This window comes from Bos taurus, chromosome 10, assembly GCF_002263795.3.
Source record: "Bos taurus isolate L1 Dominette 01449 registration number 42190680 breed Hereford chromosome 10, ARS-UCD2.0, whole genome shotgun sequence".
NCBI classification, from domain to species: domain Eukaryota; kingdom Metazoa; phylum Chordata; class Mammalia; order Artiodactyla; family Bovidae; genus Bos; species Bos taurus.
The window spans coordinates 94,369,335-94,383,718 of record NC_037337.1 but is presented as its reverse complement, the minus strand read 5'-3'; the positions used below and the strand labels follow the sequence as shown (position 1 = coordinate 94,383,718).

Here is a 14,384-nt window from a genome sequence, read left to right as displayed (position 1 = left end):
AAATTATGTTGATTATATTCCATTGCACCTGTGTTGACGTGTTTCTGAAAGATGATTTTACCAAAATTATGTGCCAGTGGAGAGACTAACTTCTGGGTGGGATTTCTGCTTAAATGTTACAGTCCCCATCTGGAAATTCAGGTAGCTCGTAACACATATGAAACTGAATCTGTTAATTTAAATTAACTTTGGAGAAGATGTTCTCCTGTCATCTAGGCTCCAATTTTCCCAGAATTATCTGTGAACCAGGAAGATGGTAATTTGGGTTACTTTGTATTTTTAACCACTGAAATTGAATCTGAATTAACCTGAAGATAATAGCTCACCATTGCTAAACTGACGATTTCAAAGTTTAATGTGAGCCTTACAGTAGCGAATTATTGCTTAAATTTCTCTAAAATAAACCAGACTGCAGGAACACATTTGGATTGAATTTACTCTCATTACCTTAAACGAAGAAAGAAAAATTGAGACTCATGTTACATACTGCTATTGACTTTTCTAAGCTAATGTTTTCTTCTATGTCCTGTCAATAAGACTTGCCAAAAGGATCAGTCGTATGCTTCAGTAGGGAAATGCAAACTACTCTGTTTATCTGTCTTCTAGACTATGAGCAGGAGAAAGAAGATGGAGGAAAATCTCAGAGAGAAGTGCAAAAACTCACATAAAAACGCAGTAAGAATATTCTTCATCCTTCCAAAATGGTAAGTACTGATTAATAAAACAGTATAATCTGCCTGCAATGCAGGAGACTTGGGTTCTATCCCTAGGTCAAGAAGATCTCCTGGAGGCTGCCCACTCCAGTATTCTTGCTTGGAGAATCCCATGGACAGAGGAGCCTGGTGGTCTACAGTCCATGGGGCCACAAAGAGTCAGACAAGCTAACACACACATCAAGCATTACCTTAAGACCAAGTAAAGAGAGGGTACCAGTATCATACATGGAGGATACACATTGGTCAGCATGGTAGGACAAGAACAGATGTGAGTCTGTGTAAACAAAAAGAAATCAAAAAAGCAATATACCAGTGATCATGACAAAGGGAGAAAACCAAAGGACATGCAGATAAGTGACATTCAAGATAACAATCAGAAAGTCAGAAAGACAAATAAACTAGAAAAACGCTCATGAGCTGAGACAGTGAAATATGGAGAACACATGTATCACAATAACAACAGAAAATCACCCCTGTGTTCCAGAGCTCCAATCACCCTTTCTGGCACATAATAGGTATGTGTTGTTTCAAATTAAACTCTGATGGATTGAAGACTGAATAGCTTGCTGGTCCAGAGTGTCATCATTTACTGAAGTGTCAAGGATCATAGATACATTATTATTATCTCTGAAGTTCAGTTTCCTCAAATGAGAAATGAACATAGTAGCAGTAATAATCCACTGGATGATTTTGATATTTTGTGAGCATAATATGATTGACTGTGTTTGCTCAATTCCAAGTGAAACTCCAAATGATGGTCTTCTTCCTGTTGATGTTTACCTGGATAGCATGTCATGGAAGGAAACATTCCAGGTGAGAATAAAAGATATATTTAAAAAAAAAATACAAAGGATGAAAGTCTATTCAAGGCCAAATAATGCTGCATGGGAAAAGTATTCACATATTAATGTCTCAAAAATATTCCATGTATTTATGATATTGTCATATTCTTGGCCCAGAAGTTACTGTGATTAATTTAGTAAAACCAACAGCCTGAATCCTCAGTTCTCTGATAATTGATGGAAAAAATGACATTGTATAATTTTATTTTCCATTTTGCAAAGAAGTTAAATGGATTTAAGGCAGCCGGCTATTTATGCCTATAATTTTGTCTCCCTGCTTTTCTAAACAGGGACTGCCAATAGGACTGAAAAGAGACCAGAGTCCAAAATCTCCTTTTCCCTCTGGATCACCAGTTTCTACTAATCTGAAAGGTCACTCAATTTGGACACATTAATGCAACCAAGCAACTCTGAGCAGCCTAATTTTTAAACATGATAACACCAACACAGAGACAGCCCCTAATGGCTCAGATGGTAAAAAAATCTACTTACAATGCAGGAGACCCAAGTTCCATTCCTGGCTCAGGAAGATCCAGTGGAGAAGGGAATGGCTACCCACTCCAGTATTCTTGGCTGGAGAATCCCATGGACAGAGAAGCCTGGCGGGCTACAGTCCATGGGGTTGCAAAGGGTCAGACACAACTGAGCAAATAACACTTTCCACACCAACACAAGTCTCCGAGTTCCTTATTCCACTTGCTTGCTCTCTTCATAATACAATTTTTATTTTTATGTCCTTTGGAGCTGCTATCATGAGATATGATTTGTTGGTGTCAAAATTTCTATTCAAGAATGCATTTACTCAGCATCTTTGTAACAGATCATTAATTCCTCAACTACAAAGTGGGGCAACCGAACTAGGTCATCTCTAAACATCTGTCCTTTCTTATATTGTGTAACATTTGATCTATGATCTGGAATTAAATACCTAAGAAGAAAAGCAAGCCCACAAAGTCATCATCATCATCATGTTTATTGGTAAGTAGAGATCTTGGTATACTATAAACCATCTGTAATAAAGTACTTTGTATTGACAAAGATGGCCTTTTAATATTTCCCTCAGCTTCACTAAAATTTAGATAGGTTTCTGCTTTACTACAGTTTTCTAAACTCCCTTTTCTTAGAGCACTTTACTTGCAACTGTAAATTTTGTTTGTGCTCTTTTGAGATGTTAATCTTCTTTCTTTCTCTGCCTGTTTTACAGTTCAGAAATGTCTTTCTCAAAGATCAGAAAGCCAGGACAGAGTAGGAGCTTAGATAAACACCAAATACCAAACACAGATGGTCTATTCACTCTCCTTGTCAACCTTCCTCACATCCCCCAGTACTACTCCACTAGCTCACCTCAACTCTGAACAACTCCCCCACCATTTTTTTCAACAGAGTATGTAGGGAAGGAAAACAGATTCTCTTAGGATCCCTAGCTGCATCTGAAAATTAAACTGACTAAAAGATTAACAGGAGAAAAGCACACAAATTATTTACTGTAAGTTTTACATGACAAGGGAGACTTAGACAGGAAATAAAGACCCAAGGAAAAAGTTAGACCTGTGTATTTTTGTGCACAGGCTTGATGAAAGTAAACAAGTTCAGGTTTGATGAAGAGTGAACAGTTGCAGAGGAATAGGATGGGTTAAGGAATATGGGAGAAAACGGGCAGAAAACTGTGTGCCTGCATACTCAGTCATGTCTGACTTTCTGCAAGCCTGTGGACTGTAGCCCGCAAGGCTCCTCTGTCCGTGGAATTTTCCAGGCAAGAATACTGGAGTGGATTGCCACTTCCTACTCCAGGAGATCTTCCTGACCCAGGGATTAAACCTGTGTCTCCTGCATTTGCAGGTGGATTCTTTACCACCAAGGCACCTGGGAAGTCCAGGAGAAACGTAGCAAGCCCTGTTTTTTAGGATTCTTCTTGGCTTCTCTTTGTTTTTGGAAACAAGGATAGAAGGGCATATCTCTCAGAAGGATTTTGTGACCTGTTCAATAAAGAAAGGGGAGGGGAGAAGAAGGACGCAGTGGCCATCTTCTCCCACAATTTTCTCAACTGCTTCAGCTTAAAATATTCAATATGCCAAGATGCCATAGTTTGGGGTAACATGTCCTGAACCCCATAAGGGAGAGAAATTGAACTCTCTCTCCCGTATGCAACACTCTCAAGTAAAATATTGCTTAATTTGTTCAGTGCTATATTTATTTAACAATATTCATTATCTTAGTCTTTCTAACAATAGAAAACAGAAAATTGAATTATTGGCTACTGTTTATATTTGAGAGAATACAGGATTAAATCACAGGCTCTGCCTCTCAGCTCATTCTTAAAGTAGACTAGTTGTGTCAGTTAGAATCACAACTATTTGTTAACATTTATGGTTATTTTGCGTCATGCATTTTTTTAAGTGCTTTACATACGCTAACTTATTTAATGCCCCAATTAAGTCATGAATAGCTAAATTATCATGTCTGCCTTCTGGTAAGAATCACCAATCTAGCAGGGAGCCCACATTTAGAACAGGTGGGTAGAGAAGGGGCGGGGTTCCAGAGAAATGGGAAGCTGGCACAATCCATCCTACATAGAATATCTGGAATAGAGAATTACATATTTAATCAAAATACACTATCTATTCCTGAAGCAAGAATAGCAAGGTGTGAGCCTGGAAAGTGAAGAAGAGGAGGACAGACCCAAGAAAGCAAAGGAGAACAAAACCAACATCAGCATGTTGGGGTACTTTTCTCCCTTCCTTCAATGTATCATTTAACCAATCTGTGACATTAGAATAAACATGGGCTTCCTTGGTGGCTCAGACAGCAAAGAACCCACCTTCAATGTGGGAAACTTGGGTTCGACCCCTGGGTTGGAAGGATCTGCGGAAGGAGGGTGTGGCAACCCAACTGCACTACTCTTGCCTGGAGAATCACCAAGGACACAGGGGCCTGGTGGGCTCCAGTCCATGGGTCACAAAGAGTTGGACATGACTGAGCAACTAAGCACAGCAATTCCCCCTAAATATCTCAAAGCAATGAAAATAAATCAGGTTTATGAAATCTTTGGATATAAAATTATCAAAATGTCAAAAGAAAACCATAGGTCCCAAAAGGGACCTTTGGTGGCTACCTCCTTGCAATAAAAGGGTATGATATTCTTCAGTCATGGAGAATGGAGACTATTCTCAATGATGGAGACATCATAATCTCATTTAACATATATTCAAGTGCATGACAACAATAACAACAACAACAAAAAGCATTAGGGCGTCCACCTGCCAATGTAGGGGACACAGGGTCCCTAGTCTGGGAAGATTCCACATGTAATGGAACAGCTAAGCCTGTGTACCACAAATATTGAAACCCACGTGCCCTAGAGTTCATGAGCTGAAACAAGAGAAGCCACTGCAATGAGAAGCCCATGCACCGCAACAGAGTAGCCCCCTGCTCCCCACAACCAGGATGTCCCTACATGCTGGGATGATGACCCAGTGCAGCCAAAAGTAAACAAGCAAAGAAATGAATCTTATTAAAAAATTAAGCAAGCATTAAAAAAAAGTCTAAGGGAATTTCAATAATGCCTGAAATAGGCTGGATAGTTAAAGTGCTATTTGAATAATTAAAGAGCTATTTGAAGAAGGGGATGGCTACCCACTCCAGTATTCTTGTCTGGAGAATTTCATGGACAGAGGATCTTGGTAGGCTACAGTCCACAGGGTAGCAAAGGAAAAAAGAGAGACTTTGACTTCACTTGAATGCTTCATAGCCAAAAAAAAAAAAAAGCTGCTGTTTATATTCCTGTTTTACTCTTTGTGAAGACTTTGTATTGACACACAAATAAAATCAGGACAGATTTTCTGTTCTTACAGTAATACATTGTCATCTATGTCAGACTTTTTGTTGGTGAATTTCCTTAAACACTTAAGGACAAACATTGACACCTTATGAAGTCAGCTTATTGTCTAAGCCTGATAATAATAAATAATAAAGCCCAATATTGTTTTTCTGATGAGAAGGCTTCTTTTTACTCATATACATAAGCTTTGCGGCTTGGTCTGTTAAAACTGAGAACCCAAGAAAAGGTAACACTCTGAATAGTATGCAAGTATTTCAAATGTTTTTTAAATTACCCATTGCAATCTTTGGCTAAAGGTGAATAGAAAATGATAATTATTTTTACTGATATGTATGTTTGCTTCACAAGTGTTATTCCCAAAGGTTATTTACATAACCTCTCTGAGTTCTCTCTCCTACTGACTTAGTATGTATCTCAGCACAACTAAAATTAAAAACAACAACAAAGATAGGTCATATGTTATGTGTGTGTGTGTGAAACCCAAGTGCCACTTGTGTCCGACTCTTTGCAACCCCATGGACTGGACTGTAGCCACCAGACTTCTCTGTCCATGGAATTCTCCAGGCAAGAATACTGGAGTGGATGGCCATTAAGTAACTAGGAATTTATTCAAATTTTTCATGAATATCTGGTCAATGATATCCACATCTTTGGAGAAACAGCTCTTACTTAAAATTCTAATTCTATCTTATATATAAAGACATTTAGACAATCTTGAAAAGCAAAGAAATAAATTTTCTAAAGTTTATAATACATTCAATTTAGATTACTGTAAATAAGATTATTACATATAGGAAATGCTAGATACTGTTTTTATTCTGTCTTTTTGCTTGTGAGATGGCTTGTTTAGAATAGTTATTATGTCAGCCATTTCTTTTATTTCCTTCTATTCTCTTTACGTGGTAAATCAACTCTAGGCCACACATGATCCCCACCGCCAGTACCATTTCTGGTTTTATTATCTTTCTGTGGAATATGGGTGAGATCTGTGAAGTGGTTCTAACCAATAACATATGGCCAAAATGATTAGATGTCATGCCTGTGATTACATTATATAAAATGTCATCTTGCTAGCAATCTCTACCTAGCAAGCAAGTGATAGCAATCTCTATCTAGCAAGCTCGTCGCGTCCGACTCTTTGCGACCCCATGGACTGTAGCCCACCAGGCTCCTCAGTCCATGGGATTTTCCAGGCATGAATAATGGAGTGGGTTGCCATTTCCTTCTCCAGGGGATCATCCCGACCGAGGGATCGAACCTGGGTCTCCCACATTGTAGGCAGACGCTTTACTGTCTGAGCTACCAGGGAAGCCCATAAGGACTCTCAAACTCAATCTAGAGATGCTTCTTTATGGCTTGATGAAGGAAGCAACCATGTTGAAGAAACCAAGACAATGTGTGGAGCCTCTAGGAGCTGGGGGTGGCTGGCCTTCAACAACAACCGGCAAAGGTTGGGGTTTTCAGTCTTATCATCTCAAGGAGATTAATTCTGCAACAACTTGAGTAAGCTTGGAAGCAGATTTTCCCCTAATTCAGCCTCCCCGTAAAAAACACAACCCAATCGCCACCTCCATTTTATGCTTATGAGAATGAAAGCAGAGGATCCAATTAAGCTTTATCTGGACTCCTGATTTAAAAAACAAAACAGAACAAAAGTTTGTATAATAAACACACATTGCTTTATGCCACTACAGTTGTAGTAATTTGTGACAGATGAAGCAGTAATAAGCTAGTTTAATAATTGCATTAATTAAATAAAAATTCAGGCACCAAATTCAAAAATATATATTTGCACATAATAAAAATAACACAGACAACAGAGAGTACATGATGAAAATGTCTTTCTCATAAGAAAAGTAGTTCTACTTCCAAAATGTAACCATTATTTAAGCATTCTGTAACCTACCAAAAGTATGCTGAACAATTTCAAGCAATCCATGATGATTTTATGTTCCTGTAATTTGTCCTGAACCTATATACTTTGAAGATTAATTTGAGTGAAAGCAATATAGTAGTAAAAGGTTAATATTTCATTGTTTTAAATATATGTGTGTGAAATGAAAATATCTCCTACGGAATCAATAAACAAGAAATTTCACAGCCGTCAGTGATTTCTGGCCTCCAAATGTTAATGAGGGCTCCCATAACTGTGATCCAGAGGATTGCTGAAGAACTGGGGCAATGCAAGCAAGGTGAACAAGGAAATAGAATTGGCCAGATAGCCCAGGAGCATATCAGGTCAGTTCAGTAGCTCAGTCTGCTCCAACTCTTTGGGACCCCATGGCCTGCAGCATGCCGGGCTTCCCTGTCCATCACCAACTCCTGGAGCTTGCTCAAACTCATGTCCATTGAGTCGGTGATGTCATGTAACCATCTCATCTTCTCTTGTCCCCTTCTCTTCCTGCCCTCAATCTTTCCCAGCATCAAGGGATTTTCAAACGAGTCAGTTCTTTGTATCAGTTGGCCAAAGTATTGGAGTGTCAGCTTCAGCATAAGTCCTTCCATTGAATATTCAGGACTGATTGCCTTTAGGATGGACTGATTGGGTCTTCTTGCAGTCCAAGGGACTCTCAAGAGTCTTCTCCAATACCACACTTCAAAAGCATCAATTATTTGGTGCTTGGCTTTCTTTATAGTCCAACTTTCACATCCATGCATGACTATCTGGAAAAACCATGGCTTTGACTAGACTGACCTTTGTTGGCAAAGTAATGTCTCTGCTTTTTAATATGATGTCTAGTTTTGTCATAGCTTTTCTTCCAGGGAGCAAGCATCACTTAATTTCATGGCTGCAGTCACCATCTGCAGTGATTAAAGTCTGTCACTGTTTCCATTGTTGCCCCATCTATTTGCCATGAGATGATGGGACAGATGCCATGATCTTCATTTTACATATGAAAGGAATGAATTCAATGAGCCCAGAGGCCTGCATCTTCCCATAAATAGAATGCTAAATCCCTTAACTTGATTTCTGATCTTTGATATTTAGACAGCCTCTTCCTTCTATTGCAAACTTGTATGTAGTCTGACTTTCCCTCCTGTCTCCTTGGAGCAGTTTTTGCTCAGATGGTAAAGAATCTGCCTGTAATTCAGAAGACCTGGGTTTGATACCTGGGTCCAATCCCTGCATTGGGAAGACGCCCTGGAGAAGGAAATGGCAATGCACTCCAGGATTCTTACGTGGAGAAGTCCATGGACGGAGGTGTCTGGCGAGCTACAGTCCACGGGGTCGCAAAGAGTCGGAAACGACTAAGCGACTAGCACACATACACACTGATACGTTCTCCTGGGCTCAGAGTCCTAAACATTCCCACCAAATAAAACACCTCTCTACTTTCAGATTGTGACTACCTATTTTTAGGCTACATGTGACATCTGGATATTTCTGTGCACAACTGAAACTTTACTGTCCTTTCTTCAGTGAATGATCAGTTTATGTTCTTTGCCCAGGTTTATTCAGTAACTTCTCATCCATTTATGGACACCATTAGTGTATTACTGACAGCAATATACTGTTTTTCACAATGTTTAAATTTTTTATATTTTTCTGATATGCTTTTTGACTTCATTTTGGATATCTGTTCCTCTGGAGAAATGTTTGAACCTAATACAACAAAATCTGTAAAGCTTTCTCTTCATGGTAATTCTTAACCAAGTATTTTATAAAATAATATTTACAAAGTATGTACAGTTCACATACTGATTTTTCCCCTATTCTTTCAAAATGCTGAGTATGACCTACGAAAATGATTTTCTTTCATAGTTTTGAAGTTAAAAATGAGTTCCAATTCTTTCAATAAACACCATATGTATTTAGCATAAATCCACTAAGCTGGTAAACCCTCATGTTAATTATTATTTTTACTCTTGAAATATTAACAAAAACACAAAACTTTGGAATATTAAAATTACAAGAGACCCCTACTGATTTTTGGTTGATTGACATAATGTTTCCATGTTATGCTCTGTATTTATATAAGTTACATACTATGATTATTTTATACAATGAATTTGATGCGGGAGATAGATCAACCCCTTCAAGGTGAGCAGCTTGAGTTCATTCCTTGTGGACAGAAACGGCAAAAATAGGATAATTGAGAGGAGGCTGGGCCCTGCCCAGATAAGAAATAAAATACCACATATTTTTCATTCTCAAAGTCAAGGAGACATTTCTGACTAGAAAGCTCCTTGGAAGTCAAAAGGGGAGTGACACCAAATTACCCATAAGCCATTCTGCGGGAATCCATCTTGCTTATGAGACGCATGCGCACACGTGGGAGGCTCCTGAGATGTGCCAAATAAGGACTCAGAACAAGGCAACTCAAAACGCTGGGCCAGAGAAAACTCAGAAGTGCCTCATATAAGTGATTGAAACTACCACAAGCACACAGCTGTCTGAGTCCACCCACGTGTGTATCCACACATATGTCTATCCACATGTGCGTACTGTTCTTTTCCCTCCTAGTAAACACATTACTTGTTTCACAGCTTTCCATCTTTGTGGGAATTATTTTCTGCAAAGCTGGGGGGCCAGGGTCTTGTCTTGTCACTGAGCTCTAGTCTAGCGGCTAGGATTCAGCTCTGTCACTGCCACGGTCCAACCTCAATTTCCTTCAAGCCACTGCAGGTCAAGGGGGCTCGAGATCAAATACACATATCCATGCATGTATTATTTGCTCTGTCTATAATTCCATATATAGTCACAGATTCATCAACTTGGATTACTTTCCATTTTTTTCTTGAGGTAAATTTTTAATGGTCTCCTGCTTACCTTCTAGAATTGATGAGAATATTAGATGATATGCAAATATAAACAACTGGTGAATGACAAGTTATTAATCAATTCCCCTCTCTATGCCTCACTCCACAATCAATAAAGCTTCAATGATAATGATGTACACATTATTTATTGCAGCGTTGTTCATAAGAATAATTTTTTAAATGTGTTTTAAGTGAAAAAGAAATAAATAATTTTAGTTTACTTGTACTTGAAATAGAGCAACAAAATGAATGAGCTACAGTTGTGATTGTATTATATTAGTGTCATATTAGTCAGAAGAACATTACATGTTTTGTGTAATAGTTCAAATACACTAAAGAATTCCTTATTCACATGCATTTCTCCTCAGCTGTCAGCTTTTCTCCAAGTGGTAGTTCAGGAACTATGCATTTTCCATCTTGTGGTCCCATTATCCTCTAAGACATTGTCATCATTCTCATTCTGCAAGCAGAAATGGAAAAACGTCAGAGAGATTCCTTGTTACTTAAAATTAACTGACCAGAAATATACTGTCACTTTTATTCACATTCCATTACCTAAAACTCAATCATATGGCCCCACCTATCTATGAAGGTGGCTGCAAAACAGAGTCCGTGTGATCCCTCCACACCAAAATGGATTTTTTTAAAAAATGCATAACTAGACAGTTTTTGTCACTTGTATTGACATACATTAGTCTTACAAAGATAATAGAGTGAAAAAACACCAAGTTTTAAAAGGTTATGACTGTTATTAAATAGCTTCTATAAAATTAAAATGCATGTTTTCAAACCATATGATTTTGAGGAAATAATGTGGATGTAACAAAAATATAAAGAAATAATTTATCATTTATGGAAATCATAAATCTCAAATTCAGAAGAGTAGTTATCTTGAAAGTAAGGAAAAGGAGTATGTTCCGGGTACATAAGGGAGTACTAACTTTATTTTTTTTTTTTTAATTTCTTAACCTATTATATAAGCCTTTACACAGAATATTTCAAAATATATTTTTAAAAGAATCAGGAAAACTATGATTATTTATGAGAGAAGATATAAGCCATATAAGAAAACCAGCTATCTAGATTACTCAGAGGGTTGCGTGTATGGGAGAAAAGACAGAAATGAGATTGAACAATGCTAACATATCTCAGAGCACTACTTAGCACTTGCATTTATATGAAAAAAAAAAGAATAAATACATTTATGTGATGAAGATCTATAGAACTTGGTGTAAAATGAAAAATGTGATGCCTTTTAAAACTTCACTTGAGCATTCCTAAGAAATGTTTCCTCTTTAAGCTGAAACATTATTAGCTTTATGACCTCTACTCTTAAGACAGGCTGAAATATGCCTACTGGTTTTGATCAACTGATGAAAAACCCACAAGCCAGCAAAACAAGTTGCTTACTGTGGATTCCACTAAGGAGGATTAGGAACTCTTTTCACCTCAGTGAAAATTTATTCTGTTGACTTTATGGGGCTTGAGAATGAACCTTCTCAAAATGTGTCACTTTTACATGCAGATTATTTTGAGCTAAAGGCAACTGAGACCCCAAGGCTTCAAGAGAAGCTACTGGCCCTCCCTTAACTGCCTAGAATAATTTAATTTTTTTCCCCAGATAAGAGGTATTACTGGAGATAAATTTTATCTGAGTGGCTCCGTCTTTATGGCAGAGCAAATATCTAATTATCAAACATCTGTTCTTAACATTCTAAGAAAGATCCTCCTGTCCTTGGAAGCCAGGGCCCTAACTCATTCCTTAGCTCAGGATGGCATATATAATAACTTTTACCTTCCTGTCTCTGAAGTTCTTATGTTTGTGCAAGTCTGCTACTGCTAAGTTGCTTCAGGCGCGTCCGACCCTGCGTGACCCCATAGACGGCAGCCCGCCAGGCTCCCCCGTCCCTGGGATTCTCCAGGCAAGAACACTGGAGTGGGTTGCCATTTCCTTCTCCAATGCATGAAAGTGAAAAGTGAAAGTGAAGTCACTCAGTCGTGTCCGACTCTCAGCGACCCCATGGACTGCAGCCCACCAGGCTCCCCCGTCCCTGGGATTCTCCAGGCAAGAACACTGGAGTGGGTTGCCACTTCCTTCTCCAGTTGTGCAAGTCTAGTATGTACAAAATTAAATTTGATTTTTTTTTGTTAATCTGTCTCATTTCAGTTCAACTCTTAGACCAGCCAGAAGAACATAAAGGGTAGAAGAATGTTATCTTCCTTACCAACAACTTCTTCAGCTTTTCTTTGTTTGAGAACTAAGATTTCATGGGAAGAATACCTTAAAGTGTCTCCAAGCAAACTGCAGTCTTTTATTGTATTTTCTTCTGAAGTATTGATAACACCACATTAGTATTCCCAAAGTATGTCTTGGCAAGATATTTAAGTATCTTTAAAATTATTTTAATTAACCAATTAACCTTTATTTTGTCCATTAGTATATCTGAAGACATTAAGCACTTATCTGCACTCAGTTATTGCCAAACACTTAAGTTTAAGAATTTGCTTCTTGAACAAAAATTTAGCAACATAAGAGCAGCAACTGTTTGTCATAACTGAAAGTGAAAACAAATACGGATGGTTAATCAGTGAGAGCAGTGGATAATAGTTGTCATAGAAATGCCAAGGAAAAAAATGCAAAGGAAAGTGGTCATTAAAGAAAACTTCACAGAGGAAAATAGAGTTTGTGTCAAAACTTGTGACCTATCTATTAGATTTCAAAATGAAGATAAGAGACAGAAACAACTGTGCAAGTCATTTCAAACTAAAATTTACTTAAAGTATATGTCCTTGATAAAACCACAAATACCTGTGTTATATGTGAAGATGGGCAGATACAAAGGACCAATTAATTCCTTTTTTTATCTATTGAATAACTATACAGATATATTCCCTTCTCCATATAACAGTTTTAATTAAAATTTATCCTTGAAAATTATTATTTACTTCAACAAAGTTAATATGTTAGTGCATAAAGTTATAACAACTACTATATATTCTCAAACAGGTTTATAGAAGTAAATAAATGTGATTGGTTTAAAATAAATTGTTAAACTGTGAATGTTGTCCTTAAGACTAGAGCTATATCATGCTTATTAAAGAATATTTGTTGTGGGCCACAGAGGTTTATATTGAGTATGACAAATGAGATCTAAGAATGTAACTATATAAATATATCAAAACAATAATTGTTATGAGTAGTTAATAATTATACTAAATGTTTCTTAGACATACTAAAAATCATTTTATTTTTCCTTTACTTGAATGTAAGACTCACAAAGGTATAACTTTTTCTCAGTGGTATCTTGTTATATTTTCAGGACCTTGGACAGTACCTGCCATAGCATTTCAACACAGTAGTTAAAAAGTTTCCCTTTACATGAATTTTCACATTTATAGCATAATATATACTTATTTATATGTACATATATATTTGTCATATATCTTTATCAAGTTAAAAATCTTATATGTACTATTCTTTTTATAAAAATTTTGCATTTATATACTTCAATAATAAGCCACACTGAGAAGGAACATAAATCAGAATAGGACAAACTATTTAGTCATGCACACATTTGACTAATTTAGCAATTAGTGTTTATCAATTAATATCTTCCTAAACTGATATCAAAGGAAAACAAATCTTAATTTGGCAAAATCTGTCTTAAGACTCTAAAAAATGAATGCTTGTTTTAACCTTCAAATAACAAAACACCATATTTAACACATAGGAGTTTATTCCTAAGTCATGTTAAATACATTCAGAAGTGTGGTTTCCCCTGTTCCATTTAGTTACAGTCGTTCAGTGTCCCAAGTTGCCAGAAGTCCCACCAATTTCATCATGCCCCATCCTAGGTTCCTCAAATGTTGCCAACTAGCCAGCCTCTGAGGAGAGAAAAGAGATCACACAGGGAGGTGTCTATAAGCCAGGCCTGGAACTGGAACACATTCCTTCCACTCACTTTGCATTAGCTGGAACTCTAAATAGGGCTACTCCCATCCACTGGGGACTCGGAAATGCCATCCAGCTCTGCGTCCATACGAGGAAACCACTTCGGTGCCCACTTAACAGTCTCTCCCATAGACTCAATCATCTGATCTCATCATTCATCTGGAGACAGGGATTCTATTTAGAGGGAAATACAACTAAGTGAAGAGAAACCCAAGTAAGAAGGTAGGTGTTGCAAGAGGGCATCAGAGGGCAGACACACTGAAACCATACTCACA

General features: G+C 37.5%; 1 long non-coding RNA gene across 1 annotated transcript in view; it reads right to left on the bottom strand.

The window, feature by feature from the left end:
- Positions 1-10,405: 10,405 nt before the first annotated feature.
- The window catches only part of LOC112448572 (uncharacterized), a 30,987-nt gene continuing 27,008 nt past the window's right edge, over positions 10,406-14,384 (bottom strand). Inside the window, exon 3 of the long non-coding RNA XR_003036968.2 lies at positions 10,406-10,617. This is a non-coding gene — a long non-coding RNA (uncharacterized lncRNA). The remainder of the gene's footprint in view (positions 10,618-14,384) is intronic.